At 46.0% G+C, this 15,299-nt stretch overlaps 12 non-coding genes across 12 annotated transcripts; all 12 read right to left on the reverse strand.

Annotated features, from left to right (window-relative positions):
* Positions 1 to 4,481: 4,481 nt before the first annotated feature.
* On the reverse strand, positions 4,482 to 4,594 carry LOC133963171 (U5 spliceosomal RNA). Its single transcript, XR_009922684.1, has one exon. It is a non-coding gene; the product is annotated as a U5 spliceosomal RNA (small nuclear RNA).
* Positions 4,595 to 5,107: 513 nt separating this feature from the next.
* LOC133962953 (U2 spliceosomal RNA) lies at positions 5,108 to 5,299 on the reverse strand. The gene has a single exon (XR_009922516.1). It is a non-coding gene; the product is annotated as a U2 spliceosomal RNA (small nuclear RNA).
* Positions 5,300 to 5,476: 177 nt separating this feature from the next.
* LOC133963855 (U5 spliceosomal RNA) lies at positions 5,477 to 5,589 on the reverse strand. Its single transcript, XR_009923335.1, has one exon. It is a non-coding gene; the product is annotated as a U5 spliceosomal RNA (small nuclear RNA).
* Positions 5,590 to 6,102: 513 nt separating this feature from the next.
* Positions 6,103 to 6,294, reverse strand: LOC133962760 (U2 spliceosomal RNA). The gene has a single exon (XR_009922333.1). It is a non-coding gene; the product is annotated as a U2 spliceosomal RNA (small nuclear RNA).
* Positions 6,295 to 6,480: 186 nt separating this feature from the next.
* Positions 6,481 to 6,593, reverse strand: LOC133963399 (U5 spliceosomal RNA). Its single transcript, XR_009922902.1, has one exon. It is a non-coding gene; the product is annotated as a U5 spliceosomal RNA (small nuclear RNA).
* Positions 6,594 to 7,106: 513 nt separating this feature from the next.
* LOC133962874 (U2 spliceosomal RNA) lies at positions 7,107 to 7,298 on the reverse strand. Its single transcript, XR_009922441.1, has one exon. It is a non-coding gene; the product is annotated as a U2 spliceosomal RNA (small nuclear RNA).
* Positions 7,299 to 7,475: 177 nt separating this feature from the next.
* On the reverse strand, positions 7,476 to 7,588 carry LOC133963402 (U5 spliceosomal RNA). Its single transcript, XR_009922904.1, has one exon. It is a non-coding gene; the product is annotated as a U5 spliceosomal RNA (small nuclear RNA).
* Positions 7,589 to 8,095: 507 nt separating this feature from the next.
* LOC133962666 (U2 spliceosomal RNA) lies at positions 8,096 to 8,287 on the reverse strand. Its single transcript, XR_009922245.1, has one exon. It is a non-coding gene; the product is annotated as a U2 spliceosomal RNA (small nuclear RNA).
* A 177-nt stretch (positions 8,288 to 8,464) lies between these two features.
* LOC133963635 (U5 spliceosomal RNA) lies at positions 8,465 to 8,577 on the reverse strand. The gene has a single exon (XR_009923128.1). It is a non-coding gene; the product is annotated as a U5 spliceosomal RNA (small nuclear RNA).
* Positions 8,578 to 9,090: 513 nt separating this feature from the next.
* LOC133963048 (U2 spliceosomal RNA) lies at positions 9,091 to 9,279 on the reverse strand. The gene has a single exon (XR_009922588.1). It is a non-coding gene; the product is annotated as a U2 spliceosomal RNA (small nuclear RNA).
* Positions 9,280 to 14,447: 5,168 nt separating this feature from the next.
* LOC133963177 (U5 spliceosomal RNA) lies at positions 14,448 to 14,559 on the reverse strand. Its single transcript, XR_009922690.1, has one exon. It is a non-coding gene; the product is annotated as a U5 spliceosomal RNA (small nuclear RNA).
* Positions 14,560 to 15,072: 513 nt separating this feature from the next.
* On the reverse strand, positions 15,073 to 15,264 carry LOC133962775 (U2 spliceosomal RNA). Its single transcript, XR_009922347.1, has one exon. It is a non-coding gene; the product is annotated as a U2 spliceosomal RNA (small nuclear RNA).
* Positions 15,265 to 15,299: the final 35 nt, after the last annotated feature.

Consider the following 15,299-nt stretch of genomic DNA (forward strand, 5'->3'; position numbering starts at 1 on the left):
ACCCTGGGTGCCAAATTGTTCCAGACAATCAACCCCCTAGCTTGGTACGCGAAATAGAGTCGTAAGAAGTAGCCTGAGGGGTGCTCTATCGGAAATGATAGTTCCCTACACAAGGAAGAAACAAAAATGCAGTCCAGCTTCAGCGGGAGGTGTGGCACATCCCTCCCTCCTGCTTCGATACCAGCCAGCATGCGAGTCCTAGCCACATATTCGTACCTCCCACCCCATATGAAATGGAACACGAGGCGCATGAGAGGTCTCCTCATGCTGACTGGCAGTGGATATATGTATGCCAAATATAGGAGGGATGGCAGAATGTCTACCTTCAGTACAAGTACCTTCCCTATAAAGGTCAGGCACCTGCTCTTCCAGAGTGCAAGCCTCTTCTGGACTGCTGTAATTCGCCTGGTCCAGTTGATCGAGGCACTGTTGGCTGCCTCAAAGCTGACCCCTAGTATCTTCAGGTGACCTGTGCATAGCGACAGCCCTCCCAGTACATCTGTCCTTTCTTTCCACCTCCCAAAGAACTTGACAGAGGACTTGGCGTGATTCAGTCTTGCTCCAGACACCCGACCAAAGTTCTGAAAAATCTCTAAGGATCGGATCAGGCTCTCATCACTGTCCAGCAGCAGTGTGGTGTCGTCTGCATACTGTGACAGCTTGACCCGCAGGCCTCTGCTGCCGGGAACCAGGAAACCTTTCACCCCTGGGTCAGCCCTAATAGCTGCCGCCAGTGGCTCTATGTAAAGGATGTAGAGCAGCGGTGAGAGTGGGCAGCCCTGTCTTACCCCTGAGTGCAACCTGAAAACTTCCCCTAAGTGACCGTTGACTGCCACTGTGCTCCCCACACCTGTGTATAATGTGCGCAACCATCCGACAAAACCCTTGTTAAAGCCTAACCTTTCCAATACCCTAAACATAAAGCCCCAGTGAACCCTGTCAAAGGCCTTTGCCTGGTCGAGGCCCACCACCATAAATGGCAGGTGTCTGTCTTCCGCCCAAGCGACAGCGTCTCGTATGAGCTGGAGATTCCATCTAACAGAGCGCCCCGCCACCCCACACGTTTGGTCCACATGGACCACGTGTGGAAGCGCTGTGCCCAGACGATCCGCTAGGACCTTTGCCAGGAGTTTATAGTCAACACACAACATTGTCAGTGGCCGCCAGTTTCCGAGGTCGGTGCCATCCCCCTTTTTAAACAGAAGGGAGATCACCCCTGTAGCCATAGTCCCTCCCATTGCACCTGTGAGAAGCACTGTGGACAACACCTCCAACACTACCGGTCCAAGAATCTCCCAGAACTTGAGATAAAACTCCACCGGCAGTCCGTCGATGCCAGGCACCTTCCGCTTGTTCATTTTACCAAGGGCTCCCTCGAGCTCTTTGAGTGTGAGCGGGGCCTCCAAAGCCTGCGCTATGTCCGACGGCACCTGCTTGGTCAGTAAGTTCAGGAAGTATTCCCCTCCCCCTACATCTACCTCTTTCTCCTGGAAACTTGTGCGGTAGTGGTCAGTAGCAGCCCCCACCATCTCAGCTGCCTCCGACACTACCACACCCTGCTTGTCCCTGATCCCGGTCTGTACCTGTCTTTTCCTGTCTGCCCGTATTGAGCTGAAGAAAGCAGCAGAACATGTCTCATGCTTCTCCAAGTCATTTCGTTGCACCAGGAACAGGTAAGCCCGGGCCCTACCCTCAAAGACCTCCCTGAGCTTTGCTTTTAGGGAGTCACAAGCCCACTGATTTACTGTGCCAGTGCTGTTTCCTTTGCTGTATTCAAGCTCGAGGAGGTGCTGTAAGCGAAACACCTCTCTCTTTGCCAACCTCACCTTCTTTTTAGAAAAACTGTCGCAAAACATTTTCATGCGTTTCTTGGCTACTTCCCACCACTCCATCACTCCAGTACACAATGGTCTTAGTCCTAAAAGTTTTTTGAAAAACAGTTTAAAACTTTGTTTGAACATGTCCTCCTCTAGTATGCTTATATTTAAGCGCCAGTACCCACGCCCAAAAACAGGCAGGCACAGGCGCACCTCAAACAGCAGCCCATCATGGTCAGAGAAAAACACAGGGAGCAGTCGACCTGACACCAATATCATAGACTTTGAGGCAAACACGTAGTCAAGACGTCTATACGTTCCGCGTGAATTACGCCATGTGGGACCGTCTGCCAGTGGCCTAACCATCCTCCCCCCATCTACTAACCCGTGTCTAGCCATGAGGTGGGAGATATAAATATCGCTGGTGTCCCCCCCCTTGCCTAACTGCACATTGAAATCCCCACCTACAATTACCTGCCTATTGGTGGTCAGGTGTGTCTCTACTAAACCAAACATTTTTTGTCTTTCCCTCTGAGTTTGTGGTCCATACACCACAACAACCCTCAGCTTGTTGGTCCCCCATGTGATGTCAGCACCCAGTATCCTCCCTTGGACAATTGTGAACACATCCTCCACCCTTATCTCTTTAACCCCAAACAATATCCCTACACCTGTAGAGTGGACCCCTCCCACACTCCAGATTGAATCCCCTTTCGTCCACTCCCTTGAGAATTTCGCTACATCCCCTATGTCCCTTAGATGAACCTCCTGCAATAAACAAATATCAACATGCAGATGGTCCACAAAATCATAAACAACCCTTCTTTTAAACGTGTCCCTCATTCCTCTTACATTTAATGAAAGCATCTTTACTACAGCCATTATAATTTGTATTTTTAAAGTGTTTACAGCCACACAAAACCCCCCCCCCCCCCCCCCCAAATACAACCTCCCTACTGCGAGAAGAAGTCCTCCCTCTCCATCTCGTCCGCCCAGGAAAAGGGCACTGGATTTGGCGATGTTGATGGCCTGTTGGGTCCCTCATATGCATCTTCTCCCATAGGGGATAGTATATTGAGCAGGTCTGGAGGTAAATCCAGCTCCAGCCCACAACCTACATTTGGCAGCTCACATGGATCTCCTCCGATATGCTCAATAGCTTCCCCACCCTTACCTAGCCCTATGTTACCCCCATCCTGCTCCTGATGTCCTCCCTCCTCTGCAGCCCTTCTTTGCTGCTCTACCCCACTAACCATCCCACCATCAACTCCCTTCTCTTGGTCCTGTCCCTCGGCCCCGTTGCCTTCCCCCTTTGACTTTTTACTATGGCCCTCCTCCTTACTCTCTCCGCTTCTAATTGCTTTCCCCCCTCCGAAAACCTGTGATCCTTTCCGTGCCCCCTTCTTGATCTTGGAGGTGGCTGGATCTGGTCTGATGGGAGGAAATTCTCCCCCTGCGTGGTCACAGGTCACCTGGGCTTCGGTATCCCGGGTGGCACTGCCTTTTGTTCCTTTCTCCAGGGGGACTTCCTCTGTTCCAATTTCAGAAAGATCCGTAGCTGGCGCCGCCAGTACCGCTGTGCATGAGCCATTCTCTGCAGGCAAGGGTCCCTTTCCTGGATGCTTTGCTTTTTCTGGTTCTCCATTGGACTTGGCCACTTCCGCAAAGGTCCTCCTTCTGCTTGGACAGTTGCGGTAAAGGTGGCCCATTTCACCACATCCATGACAGGCCTTGGGCCCTGTGCACTCTTTAGCCTCATGGCCCCCTTGGCCACAGGTACGGCAGCCGGCTCTGGAACAGCCTGCCTCTGTATGGCCTGACTGCCTGCAACGCCTACAGAAAGCTGGTTGCCGGGCGTAAAACAGGTAACCGCGGTCCCCACCAAGGCTGAAAAGAGCAGGTGGATGCTTCAGTCCTCCATGTCCTTCTGCGTCAGGGTTCAGCAGCACTTGGAACTGCCTTCTTCCTGTCCAGAATCCCCTCATGTCTTTTACGTACCTAGCACTAGTCACAACCTCTCCGTGCTGTCCCAAAAAAGCCACTAGTGCTAGGTCGGTGACGAAGGGGTTGTAGGTATGCACCGTGATAGTTCTGAAATTTGGTCTGTCCAGGTTCAAAATCTTGTAACCGGCTATGAATCTTGTCCCAGCCTCCTTTCTACAGGCTTCAGCCACTCTTGAATACATATCTTCACTGACCAGGGTAACGTCAAAGGCTTTTTCTGGCTGGTTCCACTGGATGCAGTATACATCTTCTACCTTCAGCCTCAGTTGTTCCAAGATGACATTTTTGCAGAACCAGTCTCTCGAAATCAGATGTTCCTCCACCGGCTCAGCCTGAAAGCGTATCGTGAACCTCACGCCGACCTTTGGGCTCGTCTGTTCCTTGGAGGCCGTTGGGGCCATCTTTTTGTCAGCTGTGTTCCTTCTTCGTCCAACTCTGTCGCCGTTTCTCCACTTGATCTTAGCCAAAAGGCCGAGAAGCGATAATCCACAAGTGTTGGATGTCCAAGCTAACCTCTTGGCACAAATCTCCCTTGCTGTGGTACCCCGTTTGTAGGTGTGCATAACAATGGCTGCTCATCACCTCCGCCCAAGCTCTCCTTTGTGGACACTTGATTGCTGACCTAGACAGCTCTTTGACTTTTCACAATTTCATAAGGCTCAGCCATACAGCAAAGCCTGCCAAAAATATATTCAACTCATGTTTGTTCCTCTCCACGGAAGTCTTTAGTAAAAGGCGAAAGACTTGTGCGTTATGAAGAGAAACCAGAGTCAGCATGGCCCTCTGCTCGAGAGCAGCGGTGGAGCCTCTCGGTCACAGTCACCACCTTCGCGGTGGGCCTCTCTTTGCTTTCCGCATGTCAGATTCTAGTATACAACATTTCCACCACGCCCCCATCTGCCAACACAAATTATACAAGGCTTTATTTGCTCCTGCCCTGACTAGTGATTGGCTTTTAAGCCTTTTTAAGCAATACATCCCTGAACCACTTACATTGGGTCCAAAAGCGGACTCTGCTTTCTCACCAAGTCTCCCAGGAGATGTTGAGTGAAAACACGTTTCAGTTTTTGACAAATGCTTCTGATTCTATTTGGAATCCAGTTGATGCTCATTGTGACCCCGTGGAGATTCATGCATAATCGCTTCACAAGGCAGTGAGTCATCAGAGCAGTTTTGCACACTTGTCAAACTCTGCCAGGCCATTCCCTCAGTTTTATTGACCCAGTGTAGAATTCACCTTAAAACCTCCACAATTGTTTGAGTGTTTGCTTTTCTACAAGGTAAGAACAGAGAGCACCATGCCCAGCGGCACTGCAATGCTAGGCCAATGCTCGGAGAGAAGGGAGCAAGCTCCAAATTTCTGCTCCTCTTGCCAAAAATCTGCTTAATATGTAGTCCTCATATAGAGCACATATCAGATATTAAACTGATAAGAACAGATACTACACTTGATCTTAGCCAAAAGGCCGAGAAGCGATAATCCACAAGTGTTGGATGTCCACGGTAGCCTCTTGGCACAAATCTCCCTTGCTGTGGTACCCCGTTTGTAGGTGTGCATAACAATGGCTGCTCATCACCTCCGCCCAAGCTCTCCTTTGTGGACACCTGATTGCTGACCTAGACAGCTCTTTGACTTTTCACAATTTCATAAGGCTCAGCCATACAGCAAAGCCTGCCAAAAATAGATTCAACTCATGTTTGTTCCTCTCCACGTTAGTCTTTAGTAAAAGGCGAAAGACTTGTGCGTTATGAAGAGAAACCAGAGTCAGCATGGCCCTCTGCTCGAGAGCAGCGGTGGAGCCTCTCGGTCACAGTCACCACCTTCGCGGTGGGCCTCTCTTTGCTTTCCGCATGTCAGATTCTAGTATACAACATTCCCACCACGCCCCCATCTGCCAACACAAATTATACAAGGCTTTATTTGCTCCTGCCCTGACTAGTGATTGGCTTTTAAGCCTTTTTAAGCGATACATCCCTGAACCACTTACATTGGGTCCAAAAGCGGACTCTGCTTTCTCACCAAGTCTCCCAGGAGATGTTGAGTGAAAACACGTTTCAGTTTTTGACAAATGCTTCTGATTCTATTTGGAATCCAGTTGATGCTCATTGTGACCCCGTGCAGAGTCATGCATAATCACTTCACAAGGCAGTGAGTCATAAGAGCAGTTTTGCACACTTGTCAAACTCTGCCAGGCCATTCCCTCAGTTTCATTGACCCAGTGTAGAATTCACCTTGAAACCTCCACAATTGTTTGAGTGTTTGCTTTTCTACAAGGTAAGAACAGAGTGCACCGTTCCCAGCGGCACTGCAATGCTAGGTCGATGCGTGGAGAGAAGGGAGCAAGCTCCAAATTTCTGCTCCTCTTGCCAAAAATCTGCTTAATATGTAGACCTCATATAGAGGACATATCAGATATTAAACTGATAAGAACAGATACTACACTTGATCTTAGCCAAAAGGCCGAGAAGCAATAATCCACAATATTGCTTAGTGTTGGATGTCCAAGCTAACCTCTTGGCACAAATCTCCCTTGCTGTGGTACCCCGTTTGTAGGTGTGCATAACAATGGCTGCTCATCACCTCCGCCCAAGCTCTCCTTTGTGGACACTTGATTGCTGACCTAGACAGCTCTTTGACTTTTCACAATTTCATAAGGCTCAGCCATACAGCAAAGCCTGCCAAAAATAGATTCAACTCATGTTTGTTCCTCTCCACGGAAGTCTTTAGTAAAAGGCGAAAGACTTGTGCGTTATGAAGAGAAACCAGAGTCAGCATGGCCCTCTGCTCGAGAGCAGCGGTGGAGCCTCTCGGTCACAGTCACCACCTTCGCGGTGGGCCTCTCTTTGCTTTCCGCATGTCAGATTCTAGTATACAACATTCCCACCACGCCCCCATCTGCCAACACAAATTATACAAGGCTTTATTTGCTCCTGCCCTGACTAATGATTGGCTTTTAAGCCTTTTTAAGCAATACATCCCTGAACCACTTACATTGGGTCCAAAAGCGGACTCTGCTTTCTCACCAAGTCTCCCAGGAGATGTTGAGTGAAAACACGTTTCAGTTTTTGACAAATGCTTCTGATTCTATTTGGAATCCAGTTGATGCTCATTGTGACCCCGTGCAGATTCATGCATAATCGCTTCACAAGGCAGTGAGTCATCAGAGCAGTTTTGCACACTTGTCAAACTCTGCCAGGCCATTCCCTCAGTTTCATTGACCCAGTGTAGAATTCACCTTGAAACCTCCACAATTGTTTGAGTGATTGCTTTTCTACAAGGTAAGAACAGAGTGCACCGTTCCCAGCGGCACTGTAATGCTAGGTCGATGCGTGGAGAGAAGGGAGCAAGCTCCAAATTTCTGCTCCTCTTGCCAAAAATCTGCTTAATATGTAGTCCTCATATAGAGGACATATCAGATATTAAACTGATAAGAACAGATACTACACTTGATCTTAGCCAAAATGCCGAGAAGCGATAATCCACAAGTGTTGGATGTCCAAGCCAACCTCTTGGCACAAATCTCCCTTGCTGTGGTACCCCGTTTGTAGGTGTGCATAACAATGGCTGCTCATCAACTTCGCCCAAGCTCTCCTTTGTGGACACCTGATTGCTGACCTAGACAGCTCTTTGACTTTTCACAATTTCATAAGGCTCAGCCATACAGCAAAGCCTGCCAAAAATAGATTCAACTCATGTTTGTTCCTCTCCACGGAAGTCTTTAGTAAAAGGCGAAAGACTTGTGCGTTATGAAGAGAAACCAGAGTCAGCATGGCCCTCTGCTCGAGAGCAGCGGTGGAGCCTCTCGGTCACAGTCACCACCTTCGCGGTAGGCCTCTCTTTGCTTTCCGCATGTCAGATTCTAGTATACAACATTCCCACCACGCCCCCATCTGCCAACACAAATTATACAAGGCTTTATTTGCTCCTGCCCTGACTAGTGATTGGCTTTTAAGCCTTTTTAAGCGATACATCCCTGAACCACTTACATTGGGTCCAAAAGCGGACTCTGCTTTCTCACCAAGTCTCCCAGGAGATGTTGAGTGAAAACACGTTTCTGACAAATGCTTCTGATTCTATTTGGAATCCAGTTGATGCTCATTGTGACCCCGTGCAGAGTCATGCATAATCACTTCACAAGGCAGTGAGTCATAAGAGCAGTTTTGCACACTTGTCAAACTCTGCCAGGCCATTCCCTCAGTTTCATTGACCCAGTGTAGAATTCACCTTGAAACCTCCACAATTGTTTGAGTGTTTGCTTTTCTACAAGGTAAGAACAGAGTGCACCGTTCCCAGCGGCACTGTAATGCTAGGTCGATGCGTGGAGAGAAGGGAGCAAGCTCCAAATTTCTGCTCCTCTTGCCAAAAATCTGCTTAATATGTAGTCCTCATATAGAGGACATATCAGTTATTAAACTGATAAGAACAGATACTACACTTGATCTTAGCCAAAAGGCCGAGAAGCGATAATCCACAAGTGTTGGATGTCCAAGCTAACCTCTTGGCACAAATCTCCCTTGCTGTGGTACCCCGTTTGTAGGTGTGCATAACAATGGCTGCTCATCACCTCCGCCCAAGCTCTCCTTTGTGGACACCTGATTGCTGACCTAGACAGCTCTTTGACTTTTCACAATTTCATAAGGCTCAGCCATACAGCAAAGCCTGCCAAAAATAGATTCAACTCACGTTTGTTCCTCTCCACGGAAGTCTTTAGTAAAAGGCGAAAGACTTGTGCGTTATGAAGAGAAACCAGAGTCAGCATGGCCCTCTGCTCGAGAGCAGCGGTGGAGCCTCTCGGTCACAGTCACCACCTTCGCGGTGGGCCTCTCTTTGCTTTCCGCATGTCAGATTCTAGTATACAACATTCCCACCACGCCCCCATCTGCCAACACAAATTATACAAGGCTTTATTTGCTCCTGCCCTGACTAGTGATTGGCTTTTAAGCCTTTTTAAGCGATACATCCCTGAACCACTTACATTGGGTCCAAAAGCGGACTCTGCTTTCTCACCAAGTCTCCCAGGAGATGTTGAGTGAAAACACGTTTCAGTTTTTGACAAATGCTTCTGATTCTATTTGGAATCCAGTTGATGCTCATTGTGACCCCGTGCAGAGTCATGCATAATCACTTCACAAGGCAGTGAGTCATAAGAGCAGTTTTGCACACTTGTCAAACTCTGCCAGGCCATTCCCTCAGTTTCATTGACCCAGTGTAGAATTCACCTTGAAACCTCCACAATTGTTTGAGTGTTTGCTTTTCTACAAGGTAAGAACAGAGTGCACCGTTCCCAGCGGCACTGCAATGCTAGGTCGATGCGTGGAGAGAAGGGAGCAAGCTCCAAATTTCTGCTCCTCTTGCCAAAAATCTGCTTAATATGTAGTCCTCATATAGAGGACATATCAGATATTAAACTGATAAGAACAGATTTTTTTTTTTTTTTTTTTTTTTTTTGGAATTTTTTTTTTATTTAATTCACTCATGAGCAGTACAATACTTTACATTACAAAGATCATCATCTCTCCACATCTTAAGACCTCCAGAATTCTATCGGACTAAAAGAAAATAAGAGGAGGTACAATAAAAGACTCTTTCATGAGTTCAGTCTACAGATTGTCAAAAATAATTTTCCATCGATCTTTAATTGAGTCGATGCCCCATTTGCTCGCCTCCAATTTAAGTTTTCGCCGCATAATGTCTTCAATACTGTGTGTAGTGTTTTCTATCGACCACTTTTCCGTCTCATTTATTATACTACCTCTTACCTCCCATAACTTAGCCTTCACAATTGATGTAAGTTCTAAGGCTTTGCACACACCTTTGTCCCCCTCTAAACTAAAATCCATGAACAGAACTTTTTCCCAATTCACCTCTTTTAGAAACCCGAATCTTTGGCCCAATTTCTTCCACAATTGTTTTGCAAAAGGACATTCAAATAATGCATGTTCCACGGTTTCTACCCCATTGCATCCACGTCTTGGGCATATCCTATTTAATGTTAAATCATGATTAAATAGAGTATTCCTCACAGGTAATTTCCTATGAAGCACCAACCAATTAAAATCTCTTAATCTGTTTTCTAGACTCTTGCATTGGGTTCTTCTCCACACGTCACTATGAACATGCAAACCATCTTTAGGGTCAAACTTAGCAATCAACGTTTCATACAGCTTTTTGTGATTAACTACTGAATCTCTTTTCCAACACTCCTTGTATTTCTTTGCCCAACTTATCATTTTTTTATAATGATCTGGCATGACCTCTGCTTTCGGAAAACTGTTTTCCCATTTCGCCACAAGAGGTCTCAGATGGATAGAGAGCCAGAATTTAATCAATGGTTGGCATTTGTGTTCAGGTGGGTTTAACATTATTCTACATGTATTTGAAAAAAACAAAACTTTGAACTTCAAACCTAAATTTGGCATGTCCCTACCACCTCTTTCGACCGGCTGATACATTGTAGCTCTTTTAATGTATTCATACCCTCCCCATATGAACTGAAACAGAGATTTTTGAAGTTTTAAACAAACTAAAGCCGGCATGGGGAAAATATAAGCCACATGAAGTAATGTCGGCAATAAATCAGATTTAATAACCAAAATCTTACCACTAATGGACAGCCTTCTTAATTTCCACATATTTAGTTTTTTCAGCACTTTTCCCAATTTTGTCTCCCAATTAGTTTCTCCATCATTGTTATTTCCAAAGGATATTCCCAGTAAAGTCATTGGCCCCGCACACAGAGAGAACCCTAAAGGGTTATCAACTCTGTCCTTCCACTTTCCAAAGTATTTGATTTGGGATTTTCCTGTATTGACTCTAGAACCAGAAGCAACTGAGAATGTGTCGATGACCTGCATAGCTTCGCGCAGACAGAAATCATCTTTTAAATACAGTACAGTGTCATCTGCATACTGGGATATGGTCAAGGATTCACCACCAGGCAGCTGTATACCCTTGATGTTAACATTTTTCCTGATTGCACATGCCAGCGTTTCAATGAATAGCACATACAAGGGGGCTGATGCTGGACATCCCTGTCTGACCCCTCTGGTTTGTTTAAAGAATTCACCAAGGTTGCCATTAACATTAACACTGCTTCCGACTTCTGTGTATAAAATCCTCAACCAACTCCTGAATCTAGCACCGAAGCCAAATTTCTTTAGTGTCCTAAACAAAAAATTGTGATCAACTCTGTCAAAGGCTTTTTCCTGGTCAAGACTGAGGACAATTAGTGGTATATTTCTGTCCTGAGAATAAGATAGTATATCTCTATGCATTTGTAAATTCCAGTTTAGTTGCCTGCCAGGTACTGCACATGTCTGATCTGAGCCGATGATTAAGGGTAGAGCTGACACCAAACGGTTTGTCAAAACCTTACTAAAAATCTTATAATCTGTACAAAGCATTGTTAGAGGCCTGTAGTTTGATATTTTGTTGACATCACCTTTTTTAAACAGCAGGGATATCACCCCTTTTCTCATGGATTCCCCCATAATCCCAGATGTACATATATAAGTGAACAACTCTAACAGCCATGACCCAATGTCTTCCCAAAATATTATATAAAATTCTTTTGTGATCCCATCTATTCCTGGCACCTTGCCCTTTTTCAAAGACATGGTTGCCCTCAGGATTTCTTCTAAAGTAAAATCTTTATCTAGCTCTGTTCTCAGATCTTCAGGTATGAATCTGTCTATATTGTCTAACAATGTTGCACCTTTCATGTAGTCAACCTTTTCTGCTTTAAAAAACGTAGAAAAATGATTAGAGATAACTTGAGCAATCCCATCAGGATCGTTAATCTCCTCACCTGTTTCATTTAAAACGGAAACTATGCTCCTCCTCTTTGCCTGTGCTTTGGACTGTCTAAAGAAGTAGGGAGAACACTTTTCGTCACTCTCCCACTTCTCTCTAAGACACCGGAATTTATAGGCCTCTGCTCTGTTGTGAAAAAATAACCTCTGTTTATCTTGCAAATGTTTCAGCAAGTCCTTATCAATTTGTCCACCTGCATTTCTCTGTTCCATTAATTTATTTATGGCTTTTTGCAGTCGGTAGTATAATTTAAATTCCTCTTTCCTTGATTCTTTTGAGTAATTCTGTGTGTAGTATCTAATACGCAGCTTTGTGCTTTCCCACCATTCACAGACATTTTCATAAAATACTCTCATATGAAAGCAATCTTTTAGAAAACACTTTAATGCTACCCTAAACTGCTGGAGCTCTAGAATATTGTTGTTTAATTTCCAATACCCTTTACCATTTTTGATCATCATTGAGGTTAGTTTTACTGAGAGCATGTTGTGATCTGTGTAAAAAACTGGTGATACTTTCGCCCCTGTCACCTGAAATTCTACCGGACAAAATATATAGTCTATCCTACTCTTCGCCCCTCTACTATTTGACCATGTGAAGCCAAGATCGTCTGGGTTAGCTTTTTTATATGAATCCACCAAATTATACTTTGTAACAATATTTATTAAACTGGCCTCGGCCTTGCTGCCCTCACTTTGGGAATTGAAGTCTCCTCCAATTACCACATGGCGGTTGGTCATGAAAGCAGTGTCAAGACTAAGAAAAAGCTCCCTTCTCTCCTTTGGAGAAGAGTGGGCATATATGTTAATAACTCTTAACCCCTTTCCCTTCCAGTCAATATCTGTTACCAAAACCCTCCCCTGTACCACTGAAAAACTGCCAACCACTTGGACTTCATTATTCCCACATAGTGTTCCCACCCCAGATGAATGGACCCCCCCAATGCTCCACCTAGATTCACCTTTGGTCCACTCTTTTGAGAATAGGTTCACGTCGTCTTCATTTTTCAAGTGGACCTCTTGCAAAAGGCATAAAGAAAAGTTGATTGAACATAAATGAGAAAAGACCACTTCCCTTTTGGCCTTGTTCCTCAAACCTCTAACATTTATGGAAACTATATGTAATGAGGACATTCTGGTAAATGAGGAATGAGACAAAAAACAAAACAAACAAACAAACCATCAAAGACGAGACACTGTGTTTTCTCTAATTTTCAACTTCACAGTCAAATTCAATGCCTTCCCTATGTGTCTTTTCCTCGGGCACCGCGTGCCCTGAGTTGGGGGTATTACCCTCTGGAAGCAATGAGCATTGCTCTGAAACCAAATCCCTGTCAGAGTTGTTCGGAGCCAGGGACTCCACCAGGACACACCCGGACGGGGGCATGCTGCCGTCAGAGTCTGTCACCTTAGTCTGCACTGGAATTTGTCCATGTTCTCCACCCTCCAGCCCATCCACCCTGGCAGCAGCCTTCACATCCTGATCGCTGTTCACCTGCAGCCCCTCCATCTCCCCTTCCTCCTGCGACTCCTCCACAACCTCAGAAAGAACACTGAACACGCTATCCACTCCCAGGGGCACAGCGCTTGTCTCGATCCTCCTTTTTTTCCCCTTGCCTCCCCTGCTTTCCACTGTGGTCCACTCAGGAACAGGTTGGCTCTCCTCTGAGGTTGTAGTCTCCTCCCCCTTCTTCTTCTCTGGGGGAGGTGCTCGTTCAGGTGGATCAACCACATTTGCCTCAATCTCATTGTCCACAAACATTTGATCAATTACCTCGTTAATTGCTCTCAGGGAGGAGGCATCAGGATCTTCGCACATTGGTCGCCTTACAATGCTTGCATAGGAGGAGCGGACCTCAGGGCAGTGCTTAAATAAATGTCCTTCAGACCCACAAAGATTGCATTTTCTGGAACGGTCACAAGTCCCCATTTTGTGTCCTAGACCCTTGCAATTTCTGCACCTCACCTGCGTGCAGGATTCTGCCGTGTGACCAAAGTCTGTGCATTTTCTGCAGTAAATAGGCTGGCCCGAGTAGTACAGATATCCTCTATTTGTGCCTATGGTGAAGGAGGCAGGGGGGTGGTGGTAGCCATCGTGACCATCTGGGTCATCCTTCAGCCGCACACGACATTGTCTTTTTCCAGTCCAAACGTCAAGAGAGTCCCTGATTTCCCTCATGCTCGAAATCACTGTCACATGCTTAGAAAGGAAGTATCTGGTTGCTTCTTCAGTTACCCAGGGATTATAGTTATGAATTGTGATAACACGCTCACCAGTTCGGCAAAGGCTTTGAATCTGGTACTCCCTCAGTGGTCCATCAGCCAAACGATCAGCCAACCTTTTCGTTTCCTCCATCTTGGTGAGATTATAGAACGTAACATCAAAAAAACGGTCGGTGGCATTTCTCTGCAAGCAGAGGAGGTCATCTATCTTGAGGGACAAGGCTCCAAAAAGAATATTAACTCCAAATTCTCTCCTATCCAAAAAAACTTCAGTACTCTTCCAAATGAATCTCAAAGTATTTTTCAGCACGGGAAGTCCCTGCTGTGAAACTGTTGCTGACGTCATTATGACAATCCACGTCCGCAAACCCTTCTCACCTGGCTAGATCTTAGCCAAAAGGCCGAGAAGCGATAATCCACAAGTGTTGGATGTCCAAGCTAACCTCTTGGCACAAATCTCCCTTGCTGTGGTACCCCGTTTGTAGGTGTGCATAACAATGGCTGCTCATCACCTCCGCCCAAGCTCTCCTTTGTGGACACCTGATTGCTGACCTAGACAGCTCTTTGACTTTTCACAATTTCATAAGGCTCAGCCATTCAGCAAAGCCTGCCAAAAATAGATTCAACTCATGTTTGTTCCTCTCCACGGAAGTCTTTAGTAAAAGGCGAAAGACTTGTGCGTTATGAAGAGAAACCAGAGTCAGCATGGCCCTCTGCTCGAGAGCAGCGGTGGAGCCTCTCGGTCACAGTCACCACCTTCGCGGTGGGCCTCTCTTTGCTTTCCGCATGTCAGATTCTAGTATACAACATTCCCACCACGCCCCCATCTGCCAACACAAATTATACAAGGCTTTATTTGCTCCTGCCCTGACTAATGATTGGCTTTTAAGCCTTTTTAAGCAATACATCCCTGAACCACTTACATTGGGTCCAAAAGCGGACTCTGCTTTCTCACCAAGTCTCCCAGGAGATGTTGAGTGAAAACACGTTTCAGGTTTTGACAAATGCTTCTGATTCTATTTGGAATCCAGTTGATGCTCATTGTGACCCCGTGCAGATTCATGCATAATCGCTTCACAAGGCAGTGAGTCATCAGAGCAGTTTTGCACACTTGTCAAACTCTGCCAGGCCATTCCCTCAGTTTCATTGACCCAGTGTAGAATTCACCTTGAAACCTCCACAATTGTTTGAGTGTTTGCTTTTCTACAAGGTAAGAACAGAGTGCACCGTTCCCAGCGGCACTGCAATGCTAGGTCGATGCGTGGAGAGAAGGGAGCAAGCTCCAAATTTCTGCTCCTCTTGCCAAAAATCTGCTTAATATGTAGTCCTCATATAGAGGACATATCAGATATTAAACTGATAAGAACAGATACTACACTTGATCTTAGCCAAAAGACCGAGAAGCGATAATCCACAAGTGTTGGATGTCCAAGTTAACCTCTT

The sequence above is a fragment of the Platichthys flesus genome, chromosome 10, assembly GCF_949316205.1.
Source record: "Platichthys flesus chromosome 10, fPlaFle2.1, whole genome shotgun sequence".
Classification (NCBI taxonomy): domain Eukaryota; kingdom Metazoa; phylum Chordata; class Actinopteri; order Pleuronectiformes; family Pleuronectidae; genus Platichthys; species Platichthys flesus.